The sequence below is a fragment of the Anopheles arabiensis genome, chromosome 3 (genome assembly GCF_016920715.1).
Source record: "Anopheles arabiensis isolate DONGOLA chromosome 3, AaraD3, whole genome shotgun sequence".
NCBI classification, from domain to species: domain Eukaryota; kingdom Metazoa; phylum Arthropoda; class Insecta; order Diptera; family Culicidae; genus Anopheles; species Anopheles arabiensis.
Genome location: NC_053518.1, coordinates 44,855,094 through 44,875,265, shown reverse-complemented (window position 1 = coordinate 44,875,265; position 20,172 = coordinate 44,855,094). Strand labels below are relative to the sequence as shown.

At 43.5% G+C, this 20,172-nt stretch overlaps 1 long non-coding RNA gene across 1 annotated transcript in view; it reads right to left on the bottom strand.

Annotated features, from left to right (window-relative positions):
- Positions 1–20,172, bottom strand: part of LOC120902217 — a 64,894-nt gene that overhangs the window by 6,003 nt on the left and 38,719 nt on the right. The window contains exon 3 of the long non-coding RNA XR_005739389.1: positions 49–132. This is a non-coding gene — a long non-coding RNA (uncharacterized LOC120902217). The remainder of the gene's footprint in view (positions 1–48; positions 133–20,172) is intronic.

Here is a 20,172-nt window from a genome sequence, read left to right as displayed (position 1 = left end):
AAAACAATCTGTTATACACTTTTATCGCAATACACAAACAAAACATACCTGTAATAAAACAAAGTAGTGGAGTTGGTTACTGCAAATAAATTAGCCAGAGTTACCATGGTCGATTCCGTTGAGTGTTCGTATCTATAATGAAAGCCAAGAGTACATAGAATGAGTAAACTGTCATTAGTAAATAGGAAATGGTATGACTATAAATAGAACGACACGTAGCATCAGTAATACATAAATTACAGCAAAACAATACAGAACATAAAACTGAATGGCATAAAAAAGGAAATAAAATGGCGTCCCTCCGTTAGGAAGCAATCTGCTGACTATGCGCTAATGCTCACTTTCCATCTCAGTCAGGCGCATTCGCCTGTGTGTATCATCGTCACTCTTAATTAAAGCAGCAAATTAAACGAAGCACCATCGCTCTCGTTCTCCATGCGCATGATGCTGCGGAAAGGGTCAGGGAGGGGGGAGAACACGATGGAGAAGCACAAAACGGAAGCGCACTGAGACGAGATACTCATTCGCTTAATGGTAGTAGTGATAGTGGCTGTGAGACGACTAATCGAGACAAAACGATGGATGCAGTATAGTATAGAGATTATTTCCAGCGAGCGAACGATGGGGGCCGATGTACGAAGGGATGAAAGAATAAATGAATCAAAGTTACATTGGGATGATGGCAAGCCGGGTTTGAGTAAGTATGAATGAGAGATAATCAGCGTGAAAGAGCGAGAGGGAGAGCACTTCGTACCACCCATTTTCATTTTCCTCGCTTGGTTTAGCGTCCCATTTAGTGAAATGGTACGAAAGTAAAGAAATGCTTACTGTAGCGGGTGTGTATTGGTGTGAAACAAAAACCCTCGCTACAAAATCGCGACCGGCTTTAGATGAAGTGTGACAAGCGAGAGAGAGAGAGAGAGAGAAAGGCAAAGAGAGGTAGAGAGAGAGAGAGCGCAGTAGGTGGAGAAGAGAAGTTAACCCGTAAGTAAGAAAGGAACGGAAAACAGCATCTCCCCTTACGAAGGATGTGTTGGAGACACCATCCCGAACCCACGAACAACAACAAAAAAGAGCATCTTTGGCAAGGCGACGCCAGAAAGTGTTTATCATGCGCCTCGGTGTATGAGTGTGTGAGTAGGTGGAAGAAAGGATAGAGAGCCATTTGCCATTTATTTCCATCGGCCGTCAACCCGTACGTGCGCTAATGTGTGAGGTATATAATGAGATGAATATGGTGAGTGAGAGATGCGGGGGATGAGAGAGGGAGGTTGAAGGCGCCTGAGGGGGTGTTGAAGAGAAGGAAAAACGGAAGAGTATAGTGGTGGTGGTAACGAGGCGGCAAGCAAACAAAGGGAGGAAAAGAACGATTATACCAATGTTTTCCGCCATAATGTTGCCATGGTTTTGCCAACGTATTAGTGAGCGAACCTCGACGTGGGGAGTCTCCGGAAAGACATTGGGCAAACGACAAACACACCAAGCCACACACCAGGAACCAGGCAGGAAGGAAGGCACAAGCGGAAGGATGTGTGGATGAAACCACGCTCTCACTGTACTAATTAGTACGCCAAGCGGACAGAACGAGTGAGCAGATTCACTCGACACGAGCAAAGGGGATACCCGTTTTTTCCCACCAAAGGATAGATTAATTTATAGGACCGAACCGGAAAAAGGGCGTTCACGATGCTTGAGCTGGGAAAATTAAACGGCGTAGTAGCGTGTGGTGGAGAGGCAAAGTGAAACCCGTCCGGAGTGTAATTGGCTGTCGAGTTAGGTTGGGCTTCCCAGCATCCTATCATCCTAGGGGATGTAACAGAACGTATGTACATAATTTGCAGAACCCAAGTGGAGCTGAAGACGATGGAAATAAAATGGCGGACGGAGCTGATGATGATTTAATGTGCTACTTTGTAGCACGGTCGGAAATAGTTTCCACAATGTAGAAAAGCGACGAATGAGAGTAAAGTACATAAGGTTTCTCGTAATACACGATAGAAGCACTGTACATATGATATCATTACTAAAATATTGTACTAGTCTTTTTGATATAGTTTTACATATTAGGTAAATAGATGGAAAAAATCGTTATCATTAACTCTTTAAATCATTTGGATGTTTATTTGTATGAATGAGACAATATTTTAATTTCATTTCATTTATAAAACGTATATTTTGATACATCTTCCATTCGATTTTTTCTCGAAGAAAAGTGTCCACATGATTTCCTGCCTCCCGTTTATGGCTGTTAATAAAATCAATCCAAACATCATGCGTCATGTGCGTCAACACAACGCGACGGCACGGGATGATGCGACAGAGTGATTATACTCATTGCAGACGCATAATAAATGCATCTTGCGTCAGAGCAAAGCATCATTCCACCACATAGGACTCCAACGACCATGATCGTTCAAGGTTTCAAGCATCCGTGCAGCATCCGAAAGCTTCCAAATGCGACACCGTACTTTTCGAACCGTACAGCCGAGTTAAAAAGGTCCAGATAAAGCCGGCCAGTATCCCTCTCCCTCTCCCCCCCCCCTCTTCGAAACACTGATTGTCAGATGTGTCGTTGCAGGATTGGCTTCTCCCGTACGAATATGTTCTCCTTCCACCGTTCCGCTATGATAAAGCGCCGTGAGATGAGATTATGGTTCTTTGTCCCACGTGGCTCCGGGTTGCTGTTTCCGAAGCACACCCCCCTACTGCCACCATATTAGTCCATTAGTCATTCAAAATTTCATAACCTCATGAATAGCTCATGGAGATGGCTCGAATCCGCTCGCCCCAAAAGCCGAAGCAGCAAGGCATCGGTGCCGGGGCCGTGCCGTTATGGTACGAAACGAATGAGTATAATTGAAAATGTTGAAAGTTTTCATATTCATCAATAGATTAAATATGAATGAGTGCGCTGTCCTCCGCCGTGCCCGGTGCCCTCTCTACCCCGAGGGGGGAGGGGGGGCCTCGTAGCAACGTAGCAGTGCACCCCAAATTGCGCACCGCGTGGACCATGTTCTAAGACCATTCGAACTAAAGCCCGTCGTTCCGAGAAGGACCGGAAAGTGATTTGGTTCGGGAGGATATTCGGGAATGGAGACGCCCGTTCCCTAGTTCGCTTGAACGTTGCCATACGTTGCATTCGAACCGGGATCCAAGCACACCCGACCGTATGGGTGCTAATGGGTTTTATTGGGGGTCTTTGCTTTTTACCAGTCGACGACTGCCGCTTCTACCGATGGGTAGGAACAATACACGCTGAACAAATTCCATACTTTCCGCTCTGATCGTATCGTCTAAGCTGCACGTGTTCGTACCGTTTTCGACATTGCAGGCTAGTGCAGCTAAATTGGGAATATATTTACATAAAAGCGCACTTTCTGCTACTGTACAAGTTTGGGCCCGAAATGCATCAAAGATCGCTCATTTTGAACGAAATGGTAAACGAGTGGGGCTTACTTAATACAGCGTTTTCCCCACTGATTTCTACTTGCATCAACGGCTTGTGTGCTTGAATTGAAATCAGCTTATAATTTTGGAAAATCCAAAAACCTCCATCCTATCTAATAATGGGACGAATTTTTGGAAGCAGCAAATTATGGTTCAGTTTTCAACGTTTCACATCATAAAGTGATAATGGTAAATTCAGCATAAATTTCGAATCGAAGCAAAACGACAGCTCTGCAAACGGCTTTTTAGTGCGCGTAGTGCTCGTTGTTTAATCAACACGGAACGCGAACATTTTGAAATAGATGGCAAGCATCGTTCCTATACGTGGTGATAAAATGAAGCCGGCCATGGCAAAATTATTGTAATTCATAATTTATGATATACCGCTCACAGGCTCCCCTATTCTATTGAACCTTTACGGTATGTGATTTCTGCTCATGCACGACTATTCAATGGGGAGTTTAGTTTACTTCTGAAAATAATGCTTTATGTCCCTATAACATGCCCCCGTCCGTTCGTTTCATTTGCGCGAATCGACCGTAACCGTAACCGCAAAAAACCGCTTTGTGGCAATTTAATTTCAAAACGGACGATTTTGCATAAATTCAATTATCAGCCTCCCAACACCGATATAAACAGCAAAACTAAGCTCGGTCATCATCGGCGCTTTGTGGCTGACCGCGCGAATGAACGTGTGAATGATCGAACGCACGCAATCTGTTGGCGTGGGGGGTAGATACACAAAAAAAACACACACACATAGAGCGATGAAAAGTGATGTACATTGGATCGTTTTTGTGGGTAGTTAGCAAAATTAGGATTCTATGGAATGATGCACCCCCTACATAAGAATAAATTGACCACTAAACCGATTGGAATGCAATTGTGCAGCGATCCGATAATGGGTTAGGTTAATTTGTTCTGTCGTGTAATGTTTAAATTTACATTTTGTTTGCCTCGCGACCGGAAGCTCACAGATGAGATATCCGGTTAGGTTTGAATGATAATTTTTAAGAATGTGTTAAATACAAAAAAAACGCTTGAAATAGATAAACGTTGATTTTATTTTGTATTTTCTATCATCTTATTTTACGCAGGTTTTTATGAGCGGTAAAGGTTGGTTTTCATAAATTTATTGAGTGAAAATATAGTACATATACCATACATTTTAATAAAGTAGTATTATTAGAAAAGCAAACTTACATCACGCTATAACTTATTCTCGATAATATACAAACAGCTAAGCAGTGTTTGATTTGTACACATCTCAGACCGGCAGGACCGTGTAACGAGGGCGATTTTGTCAAAAGCTCCCAAACAAAAAAAGACTCACAGACACTCACGGCAAAGTACCAAGAAATCGATAGCATTAGGAGAGGTCAGTTTGGGAATCGTCCGAAAATTCGCCCTAGCCCTAGCGACACTGGCAGTAAGAAAGAAGAAGGATGCGAAAACTTGACCAGAAACGTTGCACACGAAGCAAGCAAAAAAGTTGACGACAATGTGAGAGCCTCGCCCGTACAAATGAAGTCATTAAAAGTTTTTGAGTATCACTCAAAACGTGTTTGATGCGATGAGCAAAAGCGCTTAAGAAGCGTCCAAAATTAAACTTTTTTTTAATGTTTTGCATGTTTTTGTCGAGCGTAACTGATTTTCACATTATTTTGCTTTGGATTTGTAATCATTACTTGTTGGTCATTTGAATCTTTGGATCTACTTTTATACTAAAATATGCTATATATGATGTGTTATATATGCTTTATATAGATATGTTAAAAATTTATTACACACTTTACTTCATTATTTTCTACTGTTTTCTTCTTTATTTGTTAGTGCCTACTTGAGTCCCAGCAAAAAAGCCATTCCCAACGGACAGTGTCAAACGAAGAAGATCATTAACGAACACGTTTCTAGGGGACTTATGTATGTCTTATTGGTTTGGCTATTTTTGCATTTCCATCTTAACTTCACTAGATGATGTGGGTAGAAGGAGGTTTTTATCCTTCCCTCCTGATCAAACACTGCCACCTCGGAGCGCGCCCTTCATCCCCTTCCAGGGTGTTGCATTTTACAAGAAGCCCCATTGAAGTCCAATATTCAAACGTGAATTTGCGTTTGCAGCTTCCCTCTTTTTGCCACCCCATTCCCCCACCCTCACTGACACTTTTGATTGCCCTTTGACCCATTCGCTCTCCCACTGAGAGCCCTCATTTCCCGATAATCCCTACCTTTGGCATCGTTATCGAAGAAAAACATACATATATGGGAATCTCTCACTCTTCCTCTCTCTCCCTCTCCCTCTCTCTCTTTCTCTCTCTCTCTCTCATCTCCCTCTGTTGCTCCTTTTCTTTCTCGCTTGCGCCCGATCTTCTGTCCCAACTCCCAACCGTCCCGGGCACTCTACGTACAAGTGGTAGTCTTTTAGTTAGTGGGAACCGCTTTCGTGGGTCCCGGGGTCGGCAGCGTTCGTTAGCGTTGTAATGAAATTCTGCCATGCGCCGGCATTCCCTGCGCCACATCCACACCATTCCCACCAACAGCCAGTGGCAGCCTTCGTGCATTTCCGGTTCCGCTCGCCTGCCATTCCCATGCTCATCGAGGCTTTAGGTGTTCCCTTTTTTGTGTGCGCACACGGTAGCCACCGCCGCTTGCCATCCTTCCGGTTGACGACGAACCGAGGCAATTCGTTTTGCTTTGGTGAAGTTCAATTTCTTCATTCGATTGACTCGTGCCTTTGCTGGTGCTCGCTTTACATTCAGATTCCTTCTCGCAGCTTTCACAAACCCCGCACCCCTGTACCGCGTCGCATACCTTCTCAGGACGATTGAGATTATAGGTGGCGCTCATTCGAAATAAAACTTCGCGGATATAAGGTTCCGATAGGAGTGTGGATGCTCGTTGAGCCTTGTGCTTAACGCATTCCTGAGGAATTCGGGACCAAGTGTAAGCCTAAAGCGATGTTGTATGTCTTATGTAGATGAGCCCAGTCCCATTGGTCGCATACGTAATCGAATAGATTGCAGGGTGAAGGAAGAGTAAGAAGAGCAAAACCTTGCTTCTCCAGCACGTGTGGGGAATTATGTTTGTGGTCTTTTTTCAGTTACTTTTTATCATTACAGGGCTAAGTGTATGGGTAAAAAAGAGACACAGGAAAGCAGAGCCGAGAACGAGGATGAACAAAATAACTCTAAACGTTGTTAGATTTCGAAAATCCTTATCAGGCTGGTGGATGGATACTTCAATATAAAGCCTTTTAACTTTGTTTGAAAAAACAAAAAGCCAATTATGTTACTTAAATGGAGCAACATCCGAAATGACACTGACAGCATGTTCACGTCACACGTCAGACCAACCAAAGGGTAACTGGCAATCGGGAGCTAAAACATACATTGAAGTACTGCATCCTGCTCGATTTGTATTGGCCAACCGTGCCGACCAGCGCACCTTCCTTCAGACGTCAAACTCATTTTCTCACATCGTGACACCATGGCAGCAAGAGAAAACCATGAAAAAGCACGAGCACATTCACCTTACCGCACATGGCCCGGGATGGGGAGACACGTAAATAAATAAAACTCAAATTGAAGAGAAAGTTGAATAAAAATCAATTTACTTTCCATCTTCTAGCGCGGGCCATCGAACGAAGACGGCCAACTCCCGGTTTCCGGGCTTCACTTGGGGTGCTGTGTACGCTGCCTCATACGGCTAATGTAAGACGACCTCGCAAGGAACAAGAGCAAACAGCGAACAACAAAAAAACGCATACAGAAGAAGAAAACCTTCGCGTTTACCATTTTCGCCCGTTACTTAGCAAAGGGCAGAAGCTTTGGGAGTTTTTACAGCCTCCTACAACTGCTGTGTGGGTATGTGTTTGTGAGTCCCACTCGTGCCGTGTCAGGGTAGGGCAGAGGTAAGACGGCATGGAAATGAAAATTGGTAGAAGCGAAAAATAAAGTAAAAGCATGCCGCACTCCACAAGCACACACACACACACGCGTGTGCTCGTAGGATTCCACATAGTCCCAGCTCCGTGTGTAGCAACGGCATCGGTACGGGCGGTGGTGCGCGTGGTTGGAACATCGCAAAAAGGGAAGTGGAAGGAAAATTTGCACACGCGAATTCAATTCCACGCCACACGAGAATAGCGGCGGAGGGTATAAAAGGGTGTTCCCACTGTACACTCACCTACACATACACATAGATACACACACGCTCTTGACGTGTTTGCCATGGTAACGCGCGAATGAAAATCTCCTCTAAGCGCTTGCCTCACCGCACCACGCGGTCGGCTCGCTCTGCCGTCGCTTGCGTATCGTAAAGGGATCCCTTCGTTGGTGGAAAGAATTGCGCGTTCCTCGGAGCAATAAAGAGCTTTCTCGTGTCACACACCAACCAGGGTGAAGATGGAAATTGCCGACGGCTTTCCATTATTTTAATGACGTCGTGTCGAGCAAGTTGCCGTTGCGACGGTGTGTGGATGGATGCTAACGAGGCGAGGGGATGCAGATTGACGAATATATAGGGGCGCGTGGATGATGACTGAAGTTGACACCAAAGATGTATGTGACATACTCTCTTTCTCTTTCTATCTCGATTATTCTCTCTCTCAATCTCTCTTTGTCCCTCTCTCTCACACACACACTCACACTCATTCGCACGCGCTGATGGAGGACGTGTGTGTATGGGGGTTCGAAAAGAAAAGCTCCCGATTTGCTTTGGTTTCGTTTCATTTCTGTTTCGGGAGTGTTTTTTTCTTTCTTCTTTTCCTCAGGAAGTGGAGAGGTTTTGATTGCAAATGGCAGTTGGTAAGCACCAGCACGGCTCGGGCACACACTCACTCACCCTCCCGTGCGTGGAAAGTGTTGGTGCAAAATTTGCAAAATTGAAAAGCGAACCAATAAACGGATTCCGGGCCCGGGACGGGTAGGTAACGAGGCAATATCGAAAACGAGTCTCGATTGAAATACGAGTGATTCGATGCAAAATCTTATTACCGCTTGCTTGTTAGTAGTTTGGTTGGTTGAGATGGATAAGCTCGAGGACTGTTTGCGCGAAACAAGAGTGTTTTTCAAATAATGGTGACGTTTTTAAATATTTATAACACTAGACAATCTTTTATTGTGTATGTACTCATAACTCCCATTAATCATTATCATGGTAGTATAAGAATGCTAATAATATACAGAACAATCATAGAAAAAAATAATCGAATGTTGCTAGTATATTTTTATCAAGAAAAGCTTTCCTGCATTGTCGCATGATGATAATGGCATGATTTATTTAAAGGTTATATTCACAACAAGTGCCCTTTTTCACCTTAGTTTGATTAGATTATTATGCCACTGTAATCATGTATGGATGTGGAACCAACCACGTGCAAGATCGTTTTTTTCTTCTTATGTTGAAGCAATTCAAGCAAAATACCATATAAAAGATAGCTTGAAGAGATCGCAAAACTGTAAACGGCCGATTTCAGTGAAACCTTTTATTTTGTGGCCAACCAAACCGCCCTTTAAAAAGAGCGATCGTAAACCGAATAATGCTTGAATCACAGTTTAAAGGACGCCACAGTAGACGAGATGCCCGCCAGTCAGCAAATCCAGACGGTGGAGTATCACCCAAAAGTGACTTTAAACACTTTTCAAGCACTTCTCGTTTGACCTTCCCTGAAATGATGCCCGGCATAAAGTGATGTTTTACGACAGACTGAATCGGTCTCTTCCCTTCATGGCGCTTGCCGCGCGCTCTCCTGCCTGTACAGGAATTTAGTTCACTTTTCCCCCCAACTCGATGGAAAACTGCTACACCAATATCACTAGGCCACGCTCGCATACACACAGGTGCTGACCTCAATCGTGAGAACTGTCATACGTCCAAGGACGGAGCGTACTTCTTCTGCGTCGGTGATCCGGGAAGGGGGCTGGACCGTCATCTGCGGTACGATGGATTGTTCAAAGTCATGCTGCGCTTCTGGTGCGGCTGTGTGTGGATTCTAGGAAGGAAGAATCATCAAACGACACCCCACCGCCCCTGAACCCGAGCAGCAGTGCACGACGCAATCCATCCCAAGCGTTCCAACTCCAACTCCAGAGCGCGCCCAACAAAACCAAAAACCGTTGGATGCTACCATTTTCTAAAGCGGTTAACCTTTGCAACCTTTGTGCGTTGTTCGACGATTTTCTGACACTTGTAGAGGCCTCCCCCAAGAGTACATCTAGTTTGCCAGTGCGACCAACCGAAGGGTCACCAACTCTCTCGAGCGAGCGAGCGAAAAAATCGAAGGTGAACAAAAGGGAATGGCTTTAACTCGGCTTTCTGGGGCTGTCGGTGGCTCTAAAAAAGCGGATGCAGCGGATACGACGGGGCTACCGGTGGGAGGTTCAACAAAGTGAGGGTTATAGCGGCAAAAGCCACCCAGACGACAGCGGCAATGGTCAGTGTCTGACGCTACCGGTCGGTGGGTTATCGAGCGGTACACATGCACACATATGCTTTTGCTTGACCGGTTGTTTTCTTCTTTTTTTCGCAAGTTAAAGAGGTTGCGTCCGTTTAAGGATCCGTGGACGAGACTAAACATATTTTGCTGTACCGCTGGGGAGGGAATATAAGGCATCAATGCATCCTCAAACGGTGTCCTTTAAGTGTGAAGCTGGTTGGGTTATCATCGCTCGGAGATAAAACCGTTTGATCGATAGCATGTTAAAGAAGATGCTTCCAACGGCTCTTTCTTCTGGTATGCGCCTTAAAGATACTGAAAGATTGAGTATTTGCTGCATTATATTTTGTACGATCAATTTGAATGGCTTTGAAAATCATCATCGCGTTCCTTATACAGCATAAATGTGCTCGACTTTACTTACTTACTTACTTATCCGGCGCTACAACCGCTTTGAGGACTTGGCCTACCTCAGGAAGACTTCAATTTGGGCCTACCACGCCTCCGCTGTCCTTGTGGAAAATGCGCTCAACATTCTTGCTCATTCATAAGCAATTCCGCTTAAATTATCAATATTTTGTTGATTCAGTTCTATTTAATTCAAAAGACACAAACTGAGGAAAAAACGGCTGTGTTTAAACTTCCGTTCTTCTAATTCTAAGTATTTTAATTTCATTACTAAAACGTCATTATTGTGCAAAGAATATGAATACATTAATGACGCTCCTCTATCATTCCCCGACGACCCGAACGGTTATTATTGTTCGCTTAGAATGATTTAATTTTACGGGTACACAAGCGTCGCTTAAATATCTGCCCGGCCAGCTTTTTCTAAAGTGCTTCATTAATCCCGAAACATTAAGCTTCTGCTGGATGGCAGTAGCATGACGAGCAGTACAACAAAGTAATAACAAAACCCAAGAAGCAATCAGATGGAAGCCATAATGAAAGTAATTTCCCCGGTCATCAGTCCCCGGGTATTCCGGTTGCCGGCGAGCGGTCGAAGCTCGAATCATTTCCACCCAGCGCCGAATGGTGGCGGGAAATTCTCTCTTCTCTCCTTTTCCTTCCTCTCGCCAAACTGCCCATCCAAACCCCCATCATCCAGAAGCCGAAGGGCCTCAACTCAATGATGATGGCAATGGAATTTAATTGTGTCGCCATCGAGGGACTCTTCGGTTTTAAAAACAAAATGCCGCCGCACCGTGATTTTATGCTGTCTGTGGTGTCCGCTGCTGTCCCCATCCCCAACCCGGAGGGGCTATTTTTTATGCCCTTCGGTCGATAGTCACCCCGTCCCCCTTCGTTCGGCTTATGCCGACATGCAATATTAATTTCCGCCACTTTTCCGCAGCGATGGTAGATCCTTCGACTCGGAGTCCGTAGCGGTCTCGTTCCTGTGTCATTTCCTTTTTGGACGTTTTTGTTTCTTGCTCCTTTTTTTTTTGCTCGATCGAAATCGTAGCATCCTTTGGTGTGAGTTTTCATTCGGTTGCCAGCAGAGAGCTTGAGCTGTATGTGTGTGAGTGTGAGTGTGTGTTTTTTTTTGTTTTTCTTACTCTTATCTCTCGAGTTTTTTATGCTTTTAATATCACTTTATAACGCTCACTCGATGACAGGACGACAAATGGTTCAAATGACTGAAACGGCTAGACTGTGCGCGTGATAGTGCTGCGCGAATCGGGGAAAAGGATGCAATGCGTTCGCATTTTCACGCCAAACAATCTACCCAACCGAGGCAATCCCATGAAACTGTCTACTCCCCGTCGCACTCCCCACTCGCACTCGCTGTCTGTACTTTTCTCATCCATCGTATAATTAAATTGAATTGGGTGTTCTTGATTATGGAGTGAATCGTTCGTTCGTTCGTGCGTTCGTTGATGCTTTCCATTCCACCCCGAGCCTCGGTTGGTCGGTTTTGCATTTTTGCACAATTTCTTTGCACTTTGTTTTGCCTCGCAGCTCCAACTTTTTCAGCGAAACGAGTAAAACATTAGTGTGCGAGAGACTGGGTGTTTTTTCTTTCTCGGGAAAAATTGAAAATGAATAAGGGTACACACACACATACACAAGTGAACAGGGAAAGTTGTGAAATTTTTAGCGAACGCAACTGGGATGGGCTATGACAACGAGGAAGTTTTTCCCTTTTTTCTTATATTCCTCTTTTCGCGGCATTCGCATTCTGCTAATGGAAGGATGTAATTTGAATTTTAGATGTACACAGACACACACACATACTTTTGCTGTCGTCTATTTTTTTTGTGTCGTTCAACTTCCTGCGCCTTTCCAGTTCCTAGCATGTACGGGCGCATTCTAGCGTCCTTTCGCATCGCGGGATACTTTTTTTTCATCATCATCATCAACATCGTACACTTCTGTACCCTCCCTGCATTTTCTTAATTGGATTTTTAATGAGATCGTCCCGAGTTTGCTGCCATTACCACCTCCGGGCGTGTTCGTGTGGGGAGGGTGGTGTTTTTTTTATTTGAAAAAGAAAATAAAAACAAGAACATCGAAAAGAAAGCATGCTATACGATCCTTACCCACCTCTGAAACTGCACCGCCTGGAGGCGGGCGGGAAGGAAAGAGCTATTTCTTATTATTTTATTCATCTCGCCTCGCTCGGAAGTGATAGGAAAATGTCGATACTTTACGCTCGGAACGCACGTGGACGGGGGGCGGAGAGTAAGGTTAATGGTTTTTTCTTTTCTTTTTTTGAACTCCCTTTCACCCCCTCCCCCCCTCCCTTCCTCACTTGAAAGTGTTTCCATCGAATGGAAAGTTCATTATCTCTCTCCATTCGCTGGACAGTGCATTGCCGATGGAGAAATTTAACTTTCTCGCAAGTGGTTTAATCTTTCCCCGGAATCGCTTAAGCCATTCGGCGGAAGGAATGGTGTCCCTAACGAGACGCTAGCGCTCTATTCCGAGTGTATTTTTATGTGCTACTTAAAAAGTTTGCCCGCCTCCAGCGTTGTAGTGATCATTTATGCATCTTTTGTTGCGATCACAATACGAAACGCCAAAGCAGTGGAGTCACACCGTACTGCTTATGGTTCTGTGTGTTCTTAAGAAATAATTTTAATAAGCGAATATTGTCACAACAGTGTACTTATAGTATTAAAAAGTATCCTAAGTAAAACCAAACTCTCACACTAACTTGCGTTCAAAGCACAGTTTACATACATCAAAGCACGCCCCATTGGCTCTTAGCGATGGCCATTCGGTTGCAAATGCGTATGGAATGATATTGAAACAACCTTTTCAATCGTATGCAAAAGCATGTCGGGCATGCTCTTTGATCCTGTTGCATATCCCACAACCGATGGTGGTTTCGGAGCCGAAGCAACAGTGAAACCCATCGTATCAGATTGGTTACTTGCCGTCGTCTGGCTGGCTTGGAAGTCAGAATAAAATAACAATCATATCAACGGTACAACAATGTGAAATAATGTCGAATATATTTTCCACCGTTTTTGCCCCCTTTCTCTGGCCCACCAAAGAGTTCTTCTGTGTGTGTGTGTTATCTCTCGTGATGCTTGGCCATTTTTTGTACTCGTTTTCGAGTGCGTGCTAGGAAAAATGAACACCCGCTAGGATGGATCGGTTACCACGTCAACCGGATGGACCAGCACTGTGCGGTGTACGCAGAGTGTATCATGTCTGTGTCCACACTGTACGTACACCAAGATATTGTACCATTTACAAAAACGAGAAAAAAACCCAACACATTACATAGGTACATCAGTACCAGCTCGCAGAAGCGTGTGAAATAAGACCGAACCATTGGCCATTATCATCGCACGAGCGGAAAGGAAAGCGACTCAACCCCAGAGCTCGAACACAGCGCAACGGAAAAGTGATTGAAAGGAGTAAACTAAAGCACGAATACCAGTTGTGCGAATGTAAAGCATAAAAGAGTAAAATCGACGGCGAATCAAAATAACGAGATTGTCTTTGGTCTCGCTACTGCCTCGTGCGCACTCACCTCGTCCCTTCGTCCCTCTACTAAAGGGCTAAGTCATGTTCCTTTCACTCGGTGCCGAACACGCTCGGTTTGCTAATGTAATCTGCATATCCAAACATGGTCACATGATTCGCACGAGCTGTTTTCGTGCGAACACATACACACAGACAGTACGTCACGCTGCCACCGAGCTGCTGGACTTTGAAATGCTGCCGACATGTAGGGAGTGCTCAGATGCTTTCTTGTCCCTTTCTATACGCTAATCTCGTGTGTGTTTGGGTCCTAGCATGCACGTTTCCTACGACAAACGTTCTTGTACGGCGCACAAAGACTAGCTAGTCTTCAGATGAGAAGTGTGTAATGTAAGGTGAAATTAATTGAATTTGATCGAAATCACGAAATTCATTCCCAGTCCAGACCATTGACCAAATTCAAGAAATTCCTGCTATCGAACCCTTAGTTCTAGCGAAGGAAATAAATTCTCATTTCAACAAATCACCCCCCGCCCCCCCCCCTTCCTTAAAGGGCACGAATATTGGGTGCGTAACAGTGGTGGAAATTAAATTCCACGAAATCGAATGTGGTTACGCCACGAGACCCGGCGATTGTTTGAGAAGGACCCTCCAAACCATCATTCAAAAGCTGGTGACTATCGTTCCCATAGTTTTACAGTTTACAAAACACCGTCAACCCGCTTGGGTGGGGTTTATATAAATCTTCCCAGCAAAGCACTACGCAGCGCGATTGAAATCAAACTGGAGTTTATCCTTTTTTGGTTGGATTTTTTTTTTTCGAATGGCAAGGACTGTAGATGTGCCCCTGATAAAAATACACGATTAATCACCTAGGAACGGAAGGAATGAAGAGGTCGAAGAGGCAGCCCTCGCAAAGCGGAACCGGAAGTGACAAACGATGGTTAGGGCTGCCCAGGACCACCGATTGGTTCGGTTTCAGCATTTTACAAAGCTCGTGTTGAGTCGGTTCCCTTATCTTGATATCGATTTCGATTTCATTGCTACTAATCGGTCGGGCTGAAAGCACTTAAGGAAGCAGCTGGGATCCGGTTGAAATTGGCTAGCCTTTTCATTTTCGATATAGGTTTTTAAAGAATGCCTTATTTTCTAAAGGAAGAATGAAGTATAGCTTACATCATGTCAGATAATAGAAATAGAAAATCAAGTTTAAGCTATTGATAAAAATGCATTTTTCATGACTGAATTGCTTACCAAATGTTTCACTTTATTTAATTCGTTAAATTAAACTACTTGTTTGTTATTATTACTATGACTTCTCATTTTATAAAATATTGCCCGACAATATCGCTATTGAATTTAAATCCCAGAAACATAAATGTATACTTTCTCTGTCGTCAGTGTCATGTCCCCAGTTAGAGTTTTGTCGGCCAGTTCGTTGCTTTTCTACCCTTTTGTATAGCGCGTACCGCCCTCGCATGGTACAAAATCAATTCAATAAATATAATTAGTTTTCCATTCAATCGTGCATCGTAAAGGCAAGGCAGGAAGTAAAGCCTTCCGGAAACACTGGTCGTTCTGTTCGGTGCTGTTGCCGTTTGGCCCAAGAACACTAGCCCATCAGGGACGAGCACCACGGGGAATGGGTGCAACGCAAAGGGGCGAAAAATTACATTAATTGACTTTCAGACCCGTCATTAAAATTAAATACCAGGTTTACGTGCGGACTTTTACAATGAGTGCTAGCGACTCTTTCCTCGATCTACCGTGTGTTTTTCTTGCCTTTTTCCGACTTACAACGTGGCACGGTTGCGGGATTGTCAGGAGCCATCTGATGGGACAGCGTAGCATTCACTGAAGCCATGCATTACGCTTGCGAAAGGTGGCCGAGTGTGGCGACGTACCGCGGGAAATGGATTCCAAAAATCGATACCTAGTTTTTCTGGCGTGATGTGAAACGATTGTTTCATTTTGTACCAGTAATTACAAAAATATACAAACGGTGATTTTATCAAAATAGCTATTTTTGAATGTATAGACGTTTGATTTTGCATTGTTTTGATAACATTATCTGTAAAACAAACTTAAATGAAATCGACATTAGTAAAATCAAAGCGTTCTATATTTCCAAGAAAACATAAAAAAAAACTCTAAAAAACTTTAAGAATATCGCCCCATATGGTCAGTTTAAGTTAAAAGGTTTATGATCTTCACCCGGCATCATTAATAACAATGATAAACGATAAAAACTGCATCAGGTTCAAAGTTTGCGTTGCCCATTTCAAGTCATACGCCCTAGGTGTGGTCCAAGGGTAGTGCGCTTTACCGCCACAAAAAGCATGTTATGTTAGCTTTCTTCAAAGGGGAAAAGGGAGGGAGGGGGTGATTTTGCTCTTTTCCTTAAAAATTTAACTCCAAGTGACTGTTCGTACACTATCCGGTAGTAACAGGTTATTTTGAGAACGGTCCAGCAGCTAAGCATCGAGAACAGAACACCGGAGTAAGAAGGTATCCCAAGGTGTGCATAATTTATGCATCATCCACATTTGTCGCCTCTCCTAAAAAAAGCGAATGTAAATGAAGAAGGAAAATATTCAACAGAGAACATAAATAAACATGAAAAAAGTACAGCAACTATAGCGCAACTGTATCTTGAACGGAAAAACCACTTCGCACTTGGGTGTACACGGTGGTGGTAATGACTGTAGCTATGCTGGATACGGGAAAACAAAATAAATAAAATCCAATCTAGACCGGTGCTCAACGTCCACAATTCTTGGGTTGCAGTATTTCACATTAGTTGAAACTCCATTTTTCACACGTCCTGCAGTCAGAAACGCCTCGTGCCTGTATCTCGTGCATGGACAGCAGAGGAACATTTTTCATTCGGTAGAAACAGTTGCAAAACTTTCTTTGTATAATATTACACGCCACGGGGATACAGTTTTGCCGTTGGTTGGTTTGTGTGCCATGCATTGGGATCCATTGTTTCAGGATGCATCCAAAATGCGGTGTAGCATTGGTGAACATTGCCGGGACGAACAATGATCGTACTGAGTGAAGAATAGTCTTTCATTCTTATAATGTGTCTTAATTTAAGAATAGAGATAATATTTATTGCAGCTATTTTATTCCTTTTAGCATTCAATTTGAGCCATTTGAATTTTCTAAAATATAAGAAAAATCATCTCCTCTCAGCAACACATTCAAATTGAACAATAGTTTACAAAAAGAAAACACTTAAAACCCCAACAACAATAAAACATACAAAGCAATTTGTAAATGTAAAATAACACAATGATGGCATCGGGGCTGGTTGCCAAAATGGTGTCAATAAAAAAAACCCCTTCACTACGCCCCTGGCTGAGCAGTGCCGAAAGCAGAGACCATAAGCATGTGACATTTTTTGGGAGCGAAATAATAAAATATGGGCGACAGATTTTGCCATCGTTCGAGCAAGTTACGGGCCATCCGTGTGGCAAGCGAACGCGTTCCAACGTTAACATTTGTGTCGATATCCATCGCTTGCTGTTGGCGCTTCGTCAAAGGGCAATGGCGTAAAAAAATGTATCATCCACCCATGCGAATAGCGAAATGTGTGAAATTAGTGTAGCACACTTCGGCTGGCTGTCGGCCGGTTAGAACGTGGATAGAAAATGATGAAACATTTCATTTTGCGCCTGCGACATGTAAGGGAGAAAGGGAACGCAAGTCAACACCACCACATCCATGTGCAAAATGCGAAAAGCTACAAGAGTAAAAAAGGTGATGAAAAGCTTTTTGAAACAGTTCGCACTGGCAAGTAGAGTTTGCGTACCCACCGTGAAGTGTACCCAGGACCGTACGTTAGGAAATGGATCTCGTTTAGTGGAAGAGCGTGTTTTTTTTCGGGACTGGAAGCAATTGGAGCAAATGGACGGGGTGTGTAGCGGGTAAACATAAATATGAACATATTATGAAGGTTTTGGAGAAAGTATCACTTCCCAAAACCAAGACGTGTAAATGTTTGTACGACAGCTCCACGAGTTCCACGTGTTCCACACCCGAATGCCATCCAAAATCGACGTTGTATGAATTTTGTCGCTATGAAAAATTTTCTGATTCCATCCTCCTCCACTGGTTCTGCGTTTATACTTTTCTTCTCGCCGTATTGGAGAGTAAAAAGTTGTGTCATTATTCATTCAACGACACGACGCAATCGCGAAAGAGGGCGCTAGGATACAAAAAACACACACACACTCCAGACCCACCTCACAGGTTTCCCTTCGTTATTGTGTTGCACGTGTGCGTATATGTGGACAGAAATAGCAAACAAGGATAGGATTGGTAGAATGCACGCATAATTGAAATCTCAAGAGTGAGTTTTCTCAATATGAAAATTGGTTTTATTCCCACAGACTCCTACCGGGGGAATCAATACCACGCGTTTATGTTGCTTAAGCGAACACAGTATATGCACAAACACACATAAATTTAAACATGATTGCCTCGCAAGTTTAAGAGAAACAGCGAATGGAACAGCAAAATATGCAAGTTAGCTGGAAATGTTCCAGGAGCAAAACATACCTACACATGCGAACAGGAACATCGAATATCTGCTGGGCAATGGTATGAAGATTGGAAAATTATTTTCTCTCCAATTTTACCACTTTTCATTTTGGTTTGGGCATGATCGCGATCGTTTTATTGGACGAGCTTCGTTTGTCAACAGGCGGTGCTGATGAACATTTTGCCGCAGTATTATTTGTGTGTGGTAAAATTACACAATGCACATTTTGGAGAAATTTTACAACGAATATGATTTCTCTCTTTTGACTGTGTTTGTAACATTACAATTACACGCTGAAACAACGTTTGAACATGCAAAAGTCATATACATTCACTAAAGAAAGTACGAACATGTGAAAACCCTTGTTACAAAAAAATGCAACGCACATTCCAAAATTAGGTCTACAATTGTTGCAATGTTGTGTTCCAACCTACGTACAAAATGCATAAATATGCAGTTTTTAACGGATAAAAAATGATAGTACAACGTTTGGTACTTTGTAATGATTCTTGTAGCCCGTTCATTCTAGGTTTTAGCTTTTCAAATTAAAATTAAAAGAACAAAACAACTGTTCAGCGTGGATTTGTTTGCTTTATCGCCTTAACTGCGACTACCCGCCAACAAATCGACATCTCATCGACCTAACTCCGACCCAGGTGCTCAGCTAAACACATGAATAATTGATGTCCTTTCCGGACCGTTCGGTTTCGATGAAGCGAGGGAGGGAGGGAGGAGGTGTAGGAGGGGACTGAATAATTATGACACACTCCTTTCCGACGTTCATTTCCGCACCGGTTCTCGCACACACCGGTATTGAAGACGACGGAAGAGGGACGTTGCACGATTATCGCATGCAACATCGAAAAACCATCGAACGTGGTGTGCACGTAGCTGAAGGGTATTCTCGTCAAGAAATTGTTTGGGTATTGTTATTAGAAAACGGTCGTTCGTCTAGAAAAAAGGATGAGGTGGGTAAATGGGTCCTGAGTTGGCTGGTAAAGTGGATGAGCTTATGAGGTAGATTGCGGTAGCAGTAGTAGTAGTAGTAGTAGTAGTAGAAGAAATTGTAGACAACCAAAGGTGGACTGACAATCGTTTGTTACAAATGAAATGAACGAAGCGGAAAGGTAGGGTGATTTTTTACCCCTCTTTCTGAATGTGGTGTCTTGTTCGCACAGGGATAAGAAGGAAGTGTAACGTTGTATCATGTAGTGGCCCTGTTCCGCTAGATAGTTGATGACAAAGGTATAGACGGTAGGAGGATGGTTGCGTTGAGGTAAAGAATACGAGCTTGTATCCTCGCCGGGATGTAGTCGATGTGAACCAAAAAAAAAAAAAAGGAAAGACTCGAGAAGTTCGGTAGCATATTGATCGATTATACATGCTGTTATTATGCATCGTATTCTTAGTGTGTGGTTTGGTTTTCGGGTGCGAACTGTGGCGTGGATGGTAGTCGCAAGTGGGCACAGCAATGGGAATGGCACAAACAAGTCGCTCGTAAACATGAAATCACGTGGTGTAAAAACTCGGTGGCGTCATAAAAAAGCCACAGGACACTTGACGGTGACAGTTGCGCGAACGAGCCGCAATTCTCCGTCTGTCGGGCGTTTACCAAACGTGCCAACGTTTTCAGACGCACTAATGGACGGTAGATGGTAGAGGAAGTGATATACTTAACGAGAACATGCTCGAGCAGAGTTCAGCTTAAAGGAAGTAGGTTGTAAATTCATTCGGTGTGTAATATATATTATCGTTTGATAAATAAACAAAATTAAAGGAAAGCTTAACATTCCTCACAATA